Source organism: Dermacentor silvarum, chromosome 2, assembly GCF_013339745.2.
Source record: "Dermacentor silvarum isolate Dsil-2018 chromosome 2, BIME_Dsil_1.4, whole genome shotgun sequence".
NCBI classification, from domain to species: domain Eukaryota; kingdom Metazoa; phylum Arthropoda; class Arachnida; order Ixodida; family Ixodidae; genus Dermacentor; species Dermacentor silvarum.
Genome location: NC_051155.1, coordinates 43,609,979 through 43,628,163, shown reverse-complemented (window position 1 = coordinate 43,628,163; position 18,185 = coordinate 43,609,979).

The window sequence follows — 18,185 nt, the reverse complement described above, 5'->3', positions numbered from 1 at the left end:
GACGATCATGTTGGTTAGCTGAGGGTGCGGTGAGAGATAAAAATGAGAAACGACCCTAATGCTTAACTTAGGTGTCTGCTAGTGGCACTCGCACCTCGGCGTTGGTGTACTCTGGTGCAGGGCAGGAAACCTAACTCGAAGGAACGAGCGAACGGAAGTGGCGGGAAACCACCACGCAGAGGAGCGGGCGAGGGAATGAGGGAGGGCTGCTACGCGTAGCCCCCAAGCGGACGGCGCACGAAGCGCACCTTACACGTCCCTCCGCCGCTGACGTGAGAGCATGTAACGAGCGCCGGCGCGCAGCGGGCGCGTGCGAGCGAGCGACGGAGCAGGTGCGCCAAGGTAAAAACATCTGGTAGCGAAGCTTCCATAGAAGCCCATACGTTCAAAACATGGCGGCTTATCGGCGGTTCATGGGGCTTAGCGCCATCTGTGTGAGGAGGGAACACTTCCGGCGGAAGAAAAAATAATTTGACGTCATATCCATTAAAAACATAAGTGACGTCATTTTGTTCTCATAGGCGCGAAATTTCTTTTCGGAGGCCTGCCATTAGAGCTGTATATTCAAATACCCCGCCATTCGACTTGATGGGCGTTCCGAGCTTTCAGCGCGGAAAGCGATGCAGGAAAAGGTCAGCCGTACGGGTGTCTAAATCGCATCGCTGCACAGAACATACTTTCTTTGGAGGCCGACGAACGCTTTAGGCGTAGATTGCGTACAGTGCTCGTCCTTTCGTCGGATGCCAAGCCCGTCGGCCAGCGCTGTCGCACGAAAACAACTAAAGTAAACAAGTATCTGATAGTCGCAACTCACTACTTTTGACTGCACGGGTTAAGAAACAATAAAACTACCCGCGTCACCTAATTCAGACAAACGTTGACATGCAAAACAACAGAACATGTGAGGGGGGCGTATTGTAACAGGTGAACTTTACGAGCGCGCCTTTCCACGCACTCCAAGAGCTGCATTGCATTGCAAGTGATAGCGGTACGGTGGCTAGCGTCAACGCCCGCCGCTATCGATGTGCGCTCTCACGGTGGGCGCTGAAAAAAGGTATTTACTGATAATGATCAAGTAAAATAGAGTTGTATCTTCTTTTCTCGCCATACGTATATAAAATGGATTAGGGATTTTATTTTCGTTTAATGAATCTAACTGCTTCCCGCTTTAATTAAAAGCTTTTTTTTCTTTCCCAGAGTTTATTCCCTCTAAACATAGTCGCGCTTCAATCGCTGCTCCCATAACCACCCTCATTGATGTCGGTGACAATTGGTTCTGAACCGCTTTTCGCCCGAAGCTTCGCGACCTATGTGGATCGACCTTGGGTGCGCTCCGGCAGGGGAGAAGCGAGAGAGGAGGGAGTGACATCACGCTTCCGCTGGCTTAGGCAGGCGTTCACTCTGTGCCAACTGGTGTGTAGCTCTAATTGGCTTGTTTTTATTTTAATTAGTACCGAGCGGGTACCCCTGGTTTAAGCGTGACGTCACTGATGACGTTACTTCTGGTCTTACAGTTTCACGGGAACCTGTACTGATGTGGTGGGTATCTAAATGTGTACGTTTGTGTGGTTTGGTGTACGGCAAGTAGATTTTTTAATTGTTTCTAATTATTCCTGACACCTAATTTGCTCGTTACTGTATAAACCTCTGTTTTGATGTATATATCATAAACTGCCAGTAGAACCACTGATACCTAACTGTTTTTATTTTTCTATGATTTATTTTTAGTGTAGTCCCACCTATGCAACTTCTTCTTTCAGGGGTTTTACGTGCCAAAATCAGTTGTGATTATGAGACATGCCGTAGTGGAGGGCTCCGGAATAATTTGAAACACCTGGTTTTCTTTTACGTGCACTACAACGCAAGCACACAGGCGTTTTTGCATTTCGCTTCCATCAAAATACAGCCGCCGCGGCCGGGGATTCGATCCTGCGATCTCGTGCTTAGCAGCGCAACGCCTTAGCTGACTGAGCCACCGCGGCGGGTACCACCTATACGACAAACCGGAAGTCGGTTCCTAGCCGGAAGTTGCTGCGCAATAAACCTGAGTGTCACTCGGAGCTCGAGCCACAAATAGGCTGTTTTATATAATAGGGGCCCCCGAATATAGGGTGCCCCAACGATTAGCGTCTAGCCATAGCCCATGCGCCGAACCCAAACGGTATCTTTGAGTATGGGTTTTCGCATACCTCTAACGTTACATTTCTGAAGTAGCCTGGGTGCCCCAAACGCCCAAACCTGCTTTGCGTGGTCAATCTCAATGGTGACGAGAAAATATAACTGAAAATAATAAGCATTGAAAACAATAAACTCTGAGGTATACTTTTCATCCTGTAAAATATTACGCGCAGCATTATTTCATGTTTCATTTCTCTGGCATTATGTCTTCATTTTCCTTCCGCGTGTAGCAAGGGCGCTGCAATCTCGTGACGCTAACGCAAGCCGGGAACCCTATTCTAAAGCACCTTACCGGCGGGGAGCACCGCGAACGCAAAGCGGCCGCTTGTTGGGGCACCCTAAACTCTAGACCCCTATTCTAAACCTCTCTAATAAGCGTATTATACCGGTGGCTAGGACAAATAAGGTGTGTGCAAAATCCCATTTGCCGGATTTAACCTACCGTCTAATATTCGGAAATGTTATTCCGTCGAGGAAATGCCGATTGAACTCCACAAGGATAGCGTGAGTCTGCCCAGGCCGTTTTATTTTTTAAAGGCGAGAGCCTTTAAACGCGAAAACGCGGCTACCTAAACGCGAAAAACTTTATATGTCTGTCTGTCTATCACTCGATTCAACCACCAGGACAAAACCGATTCAACCGCCCCGCCAAAACCAACCAAGCTACTAGCACTGGTGGGACGGGGTCATACACGTCAACATTATACAGCGCAAAGGAAACCTCAAGCCGATTTGAGGCAAAATTAACCGTGATCCGCAGCGTTCATTTAATTAAGAACACACATTGGACTGGTTTTTACTTTACTAAATGAAAAATTAACGCGTTAGAAATGGTGCCGAAGAGACGCTACGCGTTAAAAATAAGCCGGCTAAAGCCGCAGCTCTGTAGCCGGCTTTAAACCAACAGTAATAAAAGATTCCAACAGATGGCGCGAGAGCAGTGCGAACGCGGGAAAATCGACTTGAATTCAGCAAAACCTCCATTGCATCCATCATGGGAGGAGTGAGGAGGGATCCCACTGAACACAAGACGTTTTGTAGCCGTCTTGGACCAGCCAGAATGAACTAGAACATCTATTCAAGACGGCTACAAGACGTCTTTGCATGTACATCTTTGTACGTCTTTGCATGTAGCCGTCTTGCGGAGAACGGCTTGAAGGCATCTTGTTAAACTGTTCGAAGCTATCATCTTGCTAAGACGGCTAGAAAACGTTTTGTAAAAACGTCTCGAAGATATCTGTGCGGATCCTTATCCAGATATATGTATAAAATATGGATTTCAGTTCTTTCCGCTGCTTTATACGGTTGTCAGATATGTAGCACCCATACTGGCCACACACTTAAAAACATGTACATGCACTGCCTTTCCTTTGGTCTGTCATTTTACCGTCCTGTAAGGATGGTAAGAGGATTTTCATTGGCTTGCGCTGTACGTCTGGTCGTAGCGCCTATACGTATTTCACGAAGGAAGAAAAAACATGAAGCAAACGTAAAAAAATGTGCTAGATTGAAGGCAGCATACATGCAAAACCTAAGGCCTTTAACCACGTTAGTTGACGAAACAGAAAAAAAATGAAATATCAAGGGTTGTACGTGCCTGAACTATGAAGCAGACCGTAGGTGGAGACTCCTGATTATTTCTGACCACCTGAGATCTTTAAGATACACATCAATCTAAATACACGATCGTCGTTGCGTTTCGATCCTATCGTACCCGCGATCTTGAGCTGAGCAGCGCGATGCTATAGCCACTTAGCTACCGTGGCGGGTAACAGAAAAACGTGTGCCTACGCTGAGCAGCTGCACAAATTTAGTCTGAGCGTTAGTTTCAGATAGATGAATACGTGAGTCCAATGATATATTTTTGTGGCAGAAGATCGATCGGGTTTTTACATGTGCGGTTTTCTGCAGGCTGTCACAATCGGCGTTTCTCGCACGATGCTAGTTCAACCTCCACGCCAGCGCCTTATTTGACAGTTTTTTGCTCCTACCGAAATCTGCACATTGAGCTGCATCACAATTCCGCTGTCAACTGTTCAATCCAGTAGTAAAAAAACTATAGTATTGCAACTTCATCAATTTCTTATAACGTTTTTCACCGTCGTGTACTCCGAAGTTGTGAGACTGAATCGTTCATTTCATCGCTCTTTCAAATTAAATACCTATATACGCTCAAAAGCGCTATACGCTAAAACTGGCGCTATAAATAATGATGTGCACTTTGGGGGGAGAGCAGCATATCATGGCATTTCATCTAGACGTATTCGTTTTGCCCAATTATTTGCAACCACAGCACGGCGATTTTAGAAGTGCACACATATTATAGTAAGCGTTGCCCGAAATTTTAATACTGCAACGTTTATTTGCGACATATTTGAAATGTTTTGAGTGACCTTGCTTTGTATATTTACTTGGAATATTTTTCACAATAGAAGCGCGCAGTTAACAAACTCGTAACACTGCACCAAAATCGATATTGCGGTCGCCAGGACTGCGCACGGTTGGCCAGCAGCTCAGTACAGCCATATACAGCCGATGCATGGCGGGGGTGGGGGGGGGGTATTCTGCCAGCGTCTACCTAGATTGGAGCGCTTAAGGTGGGCAAATTTGCTTTAGAAGTAAGTTTGTAGTCCACGTGCACTTCTCACAACGTTTACAAGGGCGTTGCAAAATAAAATGTAACAGTTTCGCCCTAAGGGCGAAGCAATGAATGCGATAGCAACACAGCAATGTCATACGAAGTAAGGTGAGCGGCTTTGGTAGCAATATGAATTGTAGTAAACATGAGCTGATTAAGTAAGCAGGTGTGCTGCGGCGTAAGTAGAGCGACATGAAGAGAGACTCGATGACCACGAGAAGGCGCGTGTGAAACGGTGGTGTTGATGAGAAGCGCTTCCCGTGGGCAGCGCGTGCGAAGGGACACACCTGTAGCGCTGCACTGCCGACCCGGGCAGCATTGCATGTGTAGCGTGCGTTGGAAAATGTGGCCCGACTATTACTAACTGATTGAACAAGCGTGGTGTGAGCGCGCACAAACAAACATGGATAGATCACACTGAATGACTGCAGACGACTGTCAAAACACTGGCAGCAAGCGCATACGCCGCAGCAGCAGGCGAAGGTACGTGCGGTCTATCGCTTCAACGGAAACTGAGCGGCGAATGCACGGCGCATAAAGGTCAGAGCCGTGTGGAGATAAGCGACGGTGCGAGCGAGCGACGAGCGCGGTTGTTGGCAGAGTAGAAGTGCGCCGCCCCTCCCCCCTCGCTCCCTCCAGCGCTGGCTTCCCGCTTCCTTGCTTGCGCGTGGGAGATTGAGTGCGTTCGCTCTCCGTGATAGCGCGCGTCGCCGCACGCTTACGTTCGGGCATACTGGTGCGCGGCGAAGATTTTATCTATAGGGAACCTCACGGCGACGGCGACGCCGACGGCAGAAATCCGGTTGAAGTGTCCATATAGTTGCTATCGCAATAAAAAAACACCTTCGATAATTAGCGGTATCTTTCAAAGCCGCATATACTGAATCTATTTTGTCTGCTTTGGACATGTTATTAGGTGCACATTACAAAATTGCGATATCGTTTAGTATTGCTATGTCGCAGAGTTGTAAACTTGATACGTTCCAATTTTCGAGACTCTTTCGAAAGACAGCGCCGCCATTAAATCAACATCTGCGTCCAGCCCATAGCGTGATTTTAGATTTTATTTTAAATGCAAGAAACGTCATCGAAATCGGTGTAGCGATTTCCGAGAATGTCGATTTCACCATTCCTAAGTATCCGGAGCTAACGCTGCAAGCATTGCGCATTTCAGTGAGGGCGCTCTAAGCCCGTTTCCGGAGTTTTCTTTCTGCGTGCTAACGAAAGGCTAACGGCGCCGAGACTGGCAAACATGGAAGGAGGATGAGATTGGAATTTTCTACCTGCCCCCATGCCCGCCGGCGGCAACACTCCAATTGCTAGTAGGTACAGCGTTTGACCAGCTGGCGCCACGCTGCGTCGCTCGCGCGTACCGCGTATCTAGGTGGTTTCTTTCGTCGAGGGCGCTCGAACGCAATCATATGATTCGCATTAATGTAACCTTTGGAAGCGTGGCTGTATAGCTGGGTGGCTACGGCGCTCGCTAGTGGGATCATGCGTACGCTGGTTCGAATTCCGCCCGGGCTAGAATTTTTTTGTTAATATCACGCTTTTCTTTTCTTTTTTTCCTCTCTGTTTTCCAGCGCGGTTGCTTGAACCCCGCTGCCACGGCGGCGGCCGTGGTGCCGGGCACCGACGCGAAGCGGTGGTCGTTGGGGTGTTGCGGAGCGCAGCATAGCAACACCCCAAATAAAAAAATACTGCTCCAGTCAGGTAGACTGCTCCCTCCCTGATAGTGAGATTATATTTGGATCATCAAAACAGTGTCGCGTTTATAATACCACCGATCCCAACAGCAGGCTAGTCACCACCAGCCGAGCGTTTTCTCCGTCAACGCCTCCTCCGTTCCAACGGCGGCGGCGCGAAACATGGTACGTGCGAGCGGCGCAGCGTGGCGCCAGCGGTCAAACGCTGTACCTACTAGCAATTGGAAATACGCCGCTGCCCGGCGGCCCTGGCTGCATAGCGCCTCTTCCTCTTCACAACCACTCTCTCTCGACGCCACCAACTATCACGTGACGAAAGCCATGAGCGAGAGCATTGCGTTCGTCGCGTGAGCTCAACTTCCCTTTGCCGTTCTCTCTCCCCACCTGCCCTTCCAATCTTTCCCCCTTTCACGTCTTTCACGGCGGCAAGCGGCGCCGGTTGGCGGCGGTTGCTCGGGCAAGTCAGTTCGCGCCTTTGTAAACTGTCGGAGCGTAGTACGCTCTCTGTGCGTGCTCTCCATTTTGTGTCTTCGATGCGTTAACCAAGGACCCTTGCTGACTCTCGGAGTATGCGGCATCGCTTCTTTGACTCGGAAAACGGATCCTGCCTCGTCGATACGGACAAAAAAAAGTGAGTGCCACATGAAAGTGCCTTATTTCTGAGAATTGTTACCCCCAAATGCCCTTTGTATGGACACGTCACGTTTGCGCGACGCGCTCGAAACGTATACTGTGAGCTTGCCGCCGTCTTAAATTAAACGTTGATACATGTTTGTCACAGAGCAAATATTGCTTGCTTTTTCCACATTGTGAATACCTATTTCATGACGCGTTTTCGTGTTTTTAGGGGCGAAGCTCCTTAGGGTGTGGGTCTGTCCCTCCTCTGTAGTATGTAGTAGTACTAGTCGTCGTCGTAGTAGGTAGCCCGGTCTACGTTTATGCAAAAAAGTTGTCGCAGTTTCACCTGAAAGGCGAAGCATCAATTGCGATAGCAAATTTGTAGAGAGCTATACGGAGTAATGATATTAGCTTTATCAGCTGTATAAACTTGGACATGCAGCAGCACCGGCAACACGCAGAACTATTGTCGACGCCGTCGGCGTTTTGCCCGCGTTCGCTCAAAATGCGTGCGGCGTTGGTGACTGTTGTCGGAGCCTCTGATATAAATAGGCACTTGATGATGATAAGTGGTTCTTGAGGGAAAGGGAAAGGTTGGCGCTATCTTCTGCAGCCCTTGAGGGAGCACGGCTCAGCGCCTATAGGCACTTGGTGCCGCAGCTAAACGTCGCTTCCCTTCCCTCCTCCTCCCCCCCTCCCCCTCCCCCACGGCCTCTCGCACATCGGAAGAAGGCGCGTTTGCTCTACATATATGGTGATTGTAAAGGAGGAAAGAGACGCTTACTTCTGCAGCCCTTAAGCGAGCACGGCGCAGAACGCGCGTTTGTTCTCCGCCGTGCGTTCACTCCCCGTGAAAGCGCGCGCCCCTCGCGCCCTTTCACTCGCACATGCAGCGTTCGGCGCGCGGCGACAATTTCATCTCCATTGACGTCATACGGAACCTCACGGCGACGGCGACGGCGACAGCTACGGCGACGGCTACGGCGACGGCAGAAATCTGCTTTTGAGTGTCCATATAATTGCTATCGCAATAAAACAATTTCGAAAATTGTGTCCGTAGCGCGGAATCGAACCAGGGACCCCTCGCTTCCGAACGCGCGGCGCTAACCACTACGCCACGAAGCACACTAAACGCGCACCACGATGACAATAAATACCCAACATTAACGAAAGACTGCGCGTTTCTACAGTGGCTAGAATTCTAGCCACTGTAGCGTTTCTAACGCGTTTGTGTTAGCGCGTTACGGCCCGTGTAAGACGCTGTGGCCTCTCCGGCTTACCCCCGTATTCATAAACGCTCCTCGACTTGAACTTGACTTGCCACCGCCTTGGGCAGCGCGTTCGAAACGCGTTGAAGGCGGTGGCAAGTTCAAGTCGAGGAGCGTTTATGAATACGGGGGTTATACTCTCTCAGCAGTCATGTGATGGCGTCGGCAAACACGGTGCACGTTCCGGCATGTGTAAACGGCTGCGTAAGACGCTGTGGCCTCTCCCCCTTACTAGACAGTACTGCACGTTTCTAACGCGTTTGTGCTAGCGTCCCCTTAAGCGGGAGATGGTGAAATTATAATGAAGGGCGCTATTATAATATAGGAATGACGTCACATAAGGCGCGTGTCATTGGTGGAAGTCAATCGTTCGATTTGTTGCGGCGAGACTGGGCGAATTACACGGATGATTCACGGTTTACCGATGATTCTCTCCGGAGCTTCGCCCACTCATCATCATTCACACCGTGGATATGCGATGTTTTTTAAAGACGATAGTCTTTCTTGGGGAACTTAAACGCTGAAAATTTGGTCTGTCTGTCTGTCTGTCTGTTTGTCTGTCTGTCACCCGATTCAGCCATCCGGCCAAAGTTGGACCACTTGCTTACCGCCCACACTACTTAAACTGGTACGGCTGTTCATACTTGTGCAACGTTATCGATCACAAAGTAAATATTACGCATATCTGAGGCGCAACATCACTAGGTAAGTATTAGGAGGTGTGTGCCTTTAATAGAAAATACATAGATACGTAACTCTAAAGACCCTAGTTTCGTAAGCTGCGCTGAAAATGCCATGCTATGCGCGCCGACGAACGACGTTCCCCGACTGCGCGCCGACGAGCGCCCTCTGCCACGGAGGAAGGAAACCCTCTGCACAAGCTCATGTTTCCCGATGTATTGCCAGATGGCGTCCATGTCTCACGCAGCGCCTCCTCAATTTTATCAATGCCAGCCAGATGCGGCCGATTCAACATAAAGGAAGCGCTGTCTGAGGCAGGGCAAAACATAAATGGCCGCTTGATGAAATAATGCGGTAAAATGAAATCTGTTCAAACAAACCTCCATTGCATTTATCATGCCAGGACGCAAATGGTACGAGAACAGCATCACGGGTGGCCGCGGATCAGACCAGCACTCATGTAGTACGGCCGGCAGAAGACTATCGTCTTTCGACGACATTTGCAGCGAAGCACGCAGATACGCGGCAATTTTTTCTCGATGATTCTGACAACGTGCGAGATATAGCGCTGCACTGACAAATTTAATTCCTAATTATATTGCAGTCATCCATGGTCCGTGGAATGCATTCGGGACAGTTAGTGTCCCTGTGGGGGCGAAATGCTAAAACACCCATGTACTTAGATTTAGGTGCCCGCTAAGGAATCCGAAGTGGTCCAAATTGGTCCGGAATCCCTCACTTTGGCGTGCCTCATAATGCAGATCGCGGTTTTGGCGCGTAAAACCCCATAATGTTTTGAACGCTAAGGAGAGTTAATTACTCATGACGGGCTTATCACAGGTGCTGCTGTACGAATGCCGAAACTTTAGGGCTTCAACTAGTGTCGCTCGTTTGGCGATACAGAACTACGCTGCTTGTTCTTCCAGTGGCCCACCATTCCCGCATTGTTGGCGATCACGATTATGATCAGGAAAACTTGCGTAGCCGACGTAATTTGTTTGACCTGTTTATTGTTATTCAATTCCTGGCTGGCGCGGTAGCTCCGTTCAAAAAATATTCCCGCCTCGAATCTTGATCCCCATTGTTCTCGCGTAAAATCGCGTGCTTGCTGTTGCGTGTTACTGCGCTCGCTTGCAACGTGTTAGGTTTCAACTCGTATTTTACTGGTTGCATGTGACCCACCTGTTTTATTCTTTTCATTTGCCTTTAGTGACGGTGATGTAACTGTGTACTGCGCATTCGGTCGAGCTACCCTCACCCACGCTTCGAATCTATTGATTGCTGTTTGGCACTTCTAAAATATTGCCATCTTTGTGGGTGCCTCATCATGGTTTCAGACTCGGGAACACGCTGCTTTGCGCATAATTTTCTTTCGCGCTATCAATTTAACCCAGATGTTGTGCACTGCTTAAATTAATTCGCATCGGCGTTCGTACCGCAAGTCATAACCTGAATATGCTAAATCTCGCGGGCTGAAAACGAAACGGTAAGTGAACTCGTAATTAAATGAATGAAAATCTGGGGCTTTACGTGCCGGAAACGCGATATGATTATGAAGTGCGCCTTAATAGAGGACTTCGGATGAGTTTTTGCCACCTGTGGCTCTCTAGCGTGCACCCAATGCACAGCACACGGGCATTTTTGCATTTCGCCCCCATTCTAATGCGGCCGTCGCAGACGGGATTTCCGCACCTACAGCACGCCCCAAATCTTGTTTCCTTGTTTGTTTCTCTGGTTAAAGAAATATCGCCAGGCCATCTACGCGTTTCCAGGCTGTTGTGTTCTTCTTTCGGCAGTTTTACGAGCCAAAAACACTTCTGATTATGAGGCACGCCGTAGTGGAGGGCTCGGGATTAATTTTGACCACCTGGGGTTCTTTAACGTGCAATACAACGCAAGCACACGGGCGTTTTTGCATCTCGCCTCCATCGAAATGATCTCGTGCTTGCTCGGCAGCGCAACGCCTTAGCCGACTGAGCCACCGCTGTGGGCCACGCTATTGTGAATTGTTGCTTTGTTTGTTGTCTACCGGGGGCAACTCACAGACAATAGCCCGCATCACCTCCAAGACGGAGAACATGCTTAGGCTCATACTCAGGGTCTCGAACCGCAGGGGAGGGCTGAGCGAGAGCAATCTCCTACTGCTCTACCATGCGTTTCTCATGAGCCACATTAATTACGTCGCTTCGGCGCTGCACTGGTCCAAAAGGGAAGAGGCAAAAATCGATGCACTAATGCGCAAAAGTATAAAGCGAGTTCTAGGCTTGCCTATCACCACCAGCACCGAGAAGCTCATACAATTAGGCATGCATAACTCACTCGCGGAGGTGATCGAGGCCCAGCAGATGGCTCAGGTCGTGCGTCTATCGTCCTCGCGGGCTGGTAGGCGCATCCTGGAATCCATAGGCTGCGGTCTTACGGAGACTAACCAGCGTAAAGTGACTCTACCATCCTCAATCAGAGGTACGTTTACGGTACCTCCACTTCCAAGAAATGTCCACCCGCAATACAATGTAGGGCGCCGCATAGCTCGGGCCCGTTCATTATTAAAATCGGTTGCAGATAGTGGGGATCTCGCAGCCTTTGTCGATGCAGCCCAGTACGAGCGTTCCGATTGTTTCGCAGTGGTTTCTGTCGACCAGACTGGCAAACTCCTATGTTCTGCCTCGGTTCGAAATGTTTCGGCAACGGTGGCTGAGCAAATGGCCATCGCTATAGCAATAAAGGACCCGTCACGTCCAAATATATTCACGGACTCGCGGTCCGCAGCTAGGGCTTTCGCTTCAGGCTCGATCTCGCGGGAAGCAGCGGCCATCCTCGGCAGCGAGGGGGCTGCTGGGTTTCACACTATAAAATGGTTCCCGGCCCACATGGGGGCCAACGTACATCCCGATGTTCCCAACGCCAATGAATTTGCCCATGACCGTGCGCGAGGTTTCGCTCACCGCGGCGGTGCCGGCGGATTCGAAGGCGGGGACGCCGGGAGGTACAGGGACTCGCTCCTCACTTTCCACGAGATCTTGACTCATTATCATCTTTCGCGGAGGGCTTTTCCACCTCCTCACCCTAGCCTCCTCACCTCCTCACCTTCCTCACCTCCTCACCCTGCGTTACGCGACACAGAGTTCAACAACGAAGAGGTCTGGGAGGAAGCCCTTAAAAGCGGTTCAACTTCGGGCTGTCCAGAGGGCCTGCGAGAGGGCGGAGGGCCACGGTCTTCCGGTCCCTGCGTGGGAGCGGCCCGCGACTGCTACCGACTCCCCCTGAAAGGGGGCATCCAAACGCAGTTCCTCAGGACCTGAATAAAAGTTCTTTGTCTGTCTGTCTGTCTGTTGTCTACCCGTTATTTTATCAGAGCTTTATGGAATCTATGGTAGCGATTTCCTCCAACGAACTTCTCTGGAAGGGAAGGGAAATTGAAATTTTAGGGTTGTTACGAACGTTTAGCATAGCGCTATACATCGTTTTATACCGTTGCCGCGATGGTCTCAGGCACAAGTCTGGTTGGCGCATGCTCGCTAAGCTGCGCCAGTTGTACGCGTGGCGTGCTTTAGGCAATGCAAGCAAACCAACCGGTAGCTGGTGGATACGGTAGCGGCAATGGTAGAGCGGCAGATGGTAAATGCTTGCTCATTTAATGTTCCAGTGGGAACCCGTGAGGTACCTGGATAATTAAATAAATTGAGGTATGTGTACCTACTCGCGCGTAGCGTCAAGCGTTGAGCAAAAATTACGCTTGCAGCGTTCTATCAGCAAGCTGAAGCGCTGGTAAAGAGATCGATGCATAAGAGAGTGGTTTCCTGTGATGCGCATAACGATGAGCCTTTGTTATCGCAAGACTAATTATTTGCAACGCTGAAAAGTTCATTTCGTATTCCTCTTGTTCCATAGACATGCGGAAATATAGTTTACAAGTCAGGACGCATTATTGTTCCAGAGCGGATTATGTGTCCATATACATGGTGTCTTTTTTAGTGTCAACAATTTAAAAAAATTTCCTGTGGCAGATAGCACAATTATAAAATTTGATCAAAATTACTTGATAAGGCGGCCATTACGTTACGAGAAACCAATATGCTTTTCCAATAATTTACTTTTTTGCGCTAATAAACACTAACTACTTTGCAACACATATTTTAATCTACGAATTGTAGCTAGTGGGTATGAAATACATATCGACTTAGATTGAGATTTGAGGACTACGCTAGTTTCGATATAATAATTTTGAACGTGTCCACCGAAATGCATTGGCGTTCCAGTTAGTGCGTGCTTTAATGTATGAAACAGCCTTTTCTTAAAAATTAAGTTAAAGAACTGTGCATTTTTACTGCAAGTTTGATACCGCATATATCGAAACCGCTGCCATCCTCAGAATTGGTTCCAAGTCGATATCCCTGGCATAATCACTAGGTACAATTAAAATATGTGCAGTGAGGTAATAAATAAAAAAATTAATTAAGATAACTCAATTGTTCAAAAAATGTTTCGATTTTTCGTAGAAGTAATAGGCCACCTTATCGAGTAATTTAGAACAATGTTCTTAAAATTTAGTTCAGCTGAAATAAAAAGGACCATGTAGAATGAGAACATACCGTTTGTTCTCATTCTACAAGGTTTTAATATTTTTAACTGAACCAAATTAAAAAAAAAACATTGCATGTGGCAGATAGCACTTAGGAAAACGCAATGGTCCAGTCATATCACATGCTTCAAACCATTACGTTATTAAGCTGCTTCCTGTGTCACATAGAGAGAGAGAAACATTGTTTAATGAGGTGCTGGAGATGTTAGCCTGGCTATTCCCATGACATGCTATTCCAGGTTTGAAGTAGTGATATAAATAGCCCATGGCGCTTGTCATGTAATTGTCATTTTAATTGAGTATGATGTTACCGGTAAGTTGAACCAACCGCTAAGTAGGTTGAGCTTACCACTAAGGCGAGGATGACAGAAGAAGGTGAATACGTCATTGCGGCCTCAGTAATGACAGAACAAGATGTTGGCCTTCAGAATAACACACGGATGTAATGTCCTATCGTTTGCGCCTTTAAATAAATAAATTCTAAGTGTGAGCTGTATGTGCGGCATATGTACTTTTGTGTCCTCATTAACTGATAGTTTGGACCTAATTTTTTTATGCTGCTTCACTTGGTTCTTAACAAATCTATCTGTCCTAATTCAAACCACAAGAATGATTAATACGTAGAATTTTGCTCACTTTGACTTCCATACTTTGCAACAGCTAGTACAATAAATTCAAATTCAATGCTGCATCTGGCTTATGTTTTCTCTTGGTTCAGGAGTTCATGTTACAAGAAGAAAGAAACAAAGGACGCCGATCAAAAAGTGGTAATAAGTATTGCACGTACGCAAGCCTTGTTCACAACACGAACTGCTCGAAACGACAGGCATTCTGCGTATGCAGGCGGGATAATGCCATCGTTGAGATACAGCGTTTTTTTTTTTCAGTAGTTTTCTGTAGTCTGGATAGCAAGGGATTCGAGAAGCTCCCTTCAAATCCAGTTTCCTTAGCAATGATAGAAGCCTTGTATCGTCGGTGGCATATTCAGCCTGCCACCTGCCCCGCAAGTGCAATGGAAACGACATTGTTTCTTCATTTCTGATTCATTTCTAATTGATATCTTTGACATAGATTTCTTGCTCCAAGCGCTTTCAGAGAGACTGCTTTCGCTGACGTAAAGACAGTCGCGATTCGCGCAGGCTGTTCTGTATACAATGCTTGGAACATATCTTCTGCATCTTCACATCTGCCTGTTCATGCTGCAACTAGTGGGCCTAAACGTGGGACACTGACTTCATAGGGTTTCATAACAATTGCGATGGTCATGCTCACTCAAGGGACATAGGCGAGGGTCGTGCGAGCTCGAGGGCACGCGTGGCCGGCAATGTGGCAGGCCTCAACGATATTTCATGGAACGAATGAACATTTACGGGGGGGGGGGGGCGCGTTATGCTCAGGTGGACGTAATGTGTGCAAGTCATTGTCAGAAATCTGGTCGCCAGGAATAAAGCAAAAATTTTACAGCGATCCCGGCAAATTTGGTCTCAAATCAGGACGCTCAGGGCAGTGGCGCATCAGGTGGGGGTGGGTGACAGGGCTTCCGCCACATCCCCCCCCCCCCCCCCATCTCCAAATTCTGTCCTTTTTTTTCTTTTACGGCCGGCGCCCTGCACCCTTTTGTGCCTGGCATGTCGCCTATTAACAAAGGCGCGTATCCTTCGAACGTGCGGCTAATATAGGCATTCGCGTCTCAACGCTTCTCCGACGCCTAGGAGCTTAAAATAACGAAGCACCACAGTCAGGAGGATCGCGGTGCTTTAGCTCCCCCACCCCCAAACCTTAAAAAATATCCGGGCTACGTGCCTGGCTCAAATTACGTCGCGAACATTCTGAGTGCGGTTACCCCGGAAGTGTTTCATTCGTTGCGTAGAACATCGTTCAAGTTGACCAGTGGCCTCGCTTGGCCGCGCGTCCTTGAGTCGACGCTGCCATTCAACATGTCCCCAAAAGGAGGCCTTGTCACGTGTTCTGAAAACCTATGACGGGCGGCGCAAATATGTTCCTGCCTGCACGTTGCATCATTAACTGGTACATGTTAAGGACACGATGTAGAATTGTTTTTCTACGCAAACTGCTACTACGTTTAAATCAACAAAAGATGCAATTTCGAAAAAGGGGTTGCAGCCTGTGTAAGATTTGAAAACGAAAAGTGTCGCTTGCGACGTAGTTGCGGAGGACGTGGCAGCTTCTAACCATGGCACTGGCCTTCTTGGACAAGGCTCTCGTTATCGCCAAGAACCTGGATTTCACAGTAGTATCTCGGGGGCTTGCTACCGAGGCTACAGATAAGGCCGAATCGCAGCGATGGCATTATTGCACCTGCATACGGAAGATACCTAGGTCGGATTTCTAAGAGTTACTGTTTGCCAACAAGGCTGCGGTATAAATGAGTGGGAACTCTTATCAGTCATATGCAACAAAATCTTTTTATAGCGAACTTGAAGGGGGAGCCAAAATTACGTGATTATATTCATTACTGCCGTTCACTGCAATATATGCGTAATGTCGCGCACAAATTTCACCTTGTATAAAAGAACACGGCTCTTCGGCCAGCAGAACCACTACATGGCCACGTGCTCGCTGAACTTCTAATAAAACAGCAAAAGAAACTTCGGCGTCCTTAGCATCTGACACGATTGCCTTTACGATAGCTGCCTTCTGTTTCTATGTGATGATCTTTCGTTAACGCTTTTAGTTGGGTCGTCTCTAGCATCGCGAAACCGGCGACGCGGTTGAATAGGTTGCACGCTGCGACACCAACAATGTTCGTCGTGTGCGAGCAGCACGTGGTACACGCAGGGAGGCGTGGCCGCTGAAATTGCACCGGCGCAATCTCTGAGGCCATCCCTATAGCTGCACTAACAAGCCTGCGCGGTGCCGCAGTGAGAGGAATTGCGTTGGCGATCTAGAGTCTGCTTATGCGCAACTACGCGTAGTGGTGACAAGGACCAGCGTTCAACGGTGGATTCAACGCAAATACGTAAACGTTTTAAACATCGGCAACGAATGTGTGCTCTACCCTGCGGAAAGCAGAAGTGAGCCTGCAAGGGTCGGGCATTTCTTTTTTCGGAGAAAACTGAAGTTTGGTGTATCTATTGGCATGATAATTTTTCTTCGTTGAAACGAGGTTATAAAAACATTGATATCTTCGGTGATTTCAGCGGGAAGATAATTTTGTTGTATACAGTAATTTGTTATATCCCGTTTCGTTATAACGAAGTTTCACTGAAACATATTTGTTAATCTTTCATCGTACCTTCTAATTGCAGGTGCAAAATCTGAGGTCAAGCATCATTAGAACACGCTGAATTTTCTGCGGGTGCATCATCAGCCTGTGGAAATGTCTAAGCCAGTTCCCTGAATTATGAACTGACCAATTGGTTATGACAGCCACAATGCAAAACTCTAGGAGGTGCATTAGAAACATTTGGCTTATGTAGTGGCATGTTACTGTTTTATTAAAATTCTTTGATACCTCTGACCACTTTAGCACTTCATTTGTGTGAACAATCTTGCTTTATGTTAAGCCTACGTGACTTTGACACGTGTTTATCGCTTTTGTGGCATTGCCAATATTTCAGTGTTGCTATGGTGGGTTGTAAGAAATGGGCCATAGGGATTGGTACTGTCGGTAAAGTCAACTTTTTTTCAATATTGCAACGAATAGGAACATCCTCATTGATTTCTCTATGTAGCAGATAACAGGGAGACACTGAATTCCTTTATAATTAATGCTATAATGGAAGGGTGTTTTGTGTATCTAAATTCTTGTGCGTGCCAAACATCCATGCCAGGAAAACTTCTGTAATAGTGTTGCAGGAGTCTTTGATATTATTCCTTCTGCAAATCTAGATCAGTGTTGACAAGGTAAGTAAAATGATATTGGGTCTTCCCGGACCACAATGGGCAGTGTATGCCGTTTCTAGCAAGATCACTGAAGCTAAGCAGCATTTCGTTGGATAGTTGACATCGGAAGGAGACAGACCATCTGGATTGTAATGTGACCTAATTTTAGCTTCTAGAGACTATTTAAAATGTGCTAGTGCTTCCCCTAGCTCACATTAGATTAGGTGTTGAACTAAAGTTTAGAGAGATCAAGTCCGTTGTACTTTATATAGTATGTATATATTCATGGTCACCATGTTTATCGCTTATTTGTTTCTTCACTTTTTTCCACAACGGGAAGACTTGGTAACTTTATGGAATACATTCTGTGTGGAAATAACCCGTCGTGTTCAGATTTCACGTCCTCTGCACTTTAGACTAAGTATATGTACACTCACTATCATTTGTAAATACTGTAAACAATTTAGGGCTTAATTAGCTAAATACGAGCGGCTAGAAAAGGTCACGCCTTAGTTGGCCAGTAGATGTTCAAAACATTTAAAAACGTTTTCAAGACATCCTCAAAACGTCCAGCAGAACGATTTGTAGCCGTTTTCAAAACGTTCCGAAGATGTCTTGCAAGACGTCTTCTAGCCGTCTTGAAGACGTCTACCAGACGTCTTGCAAGA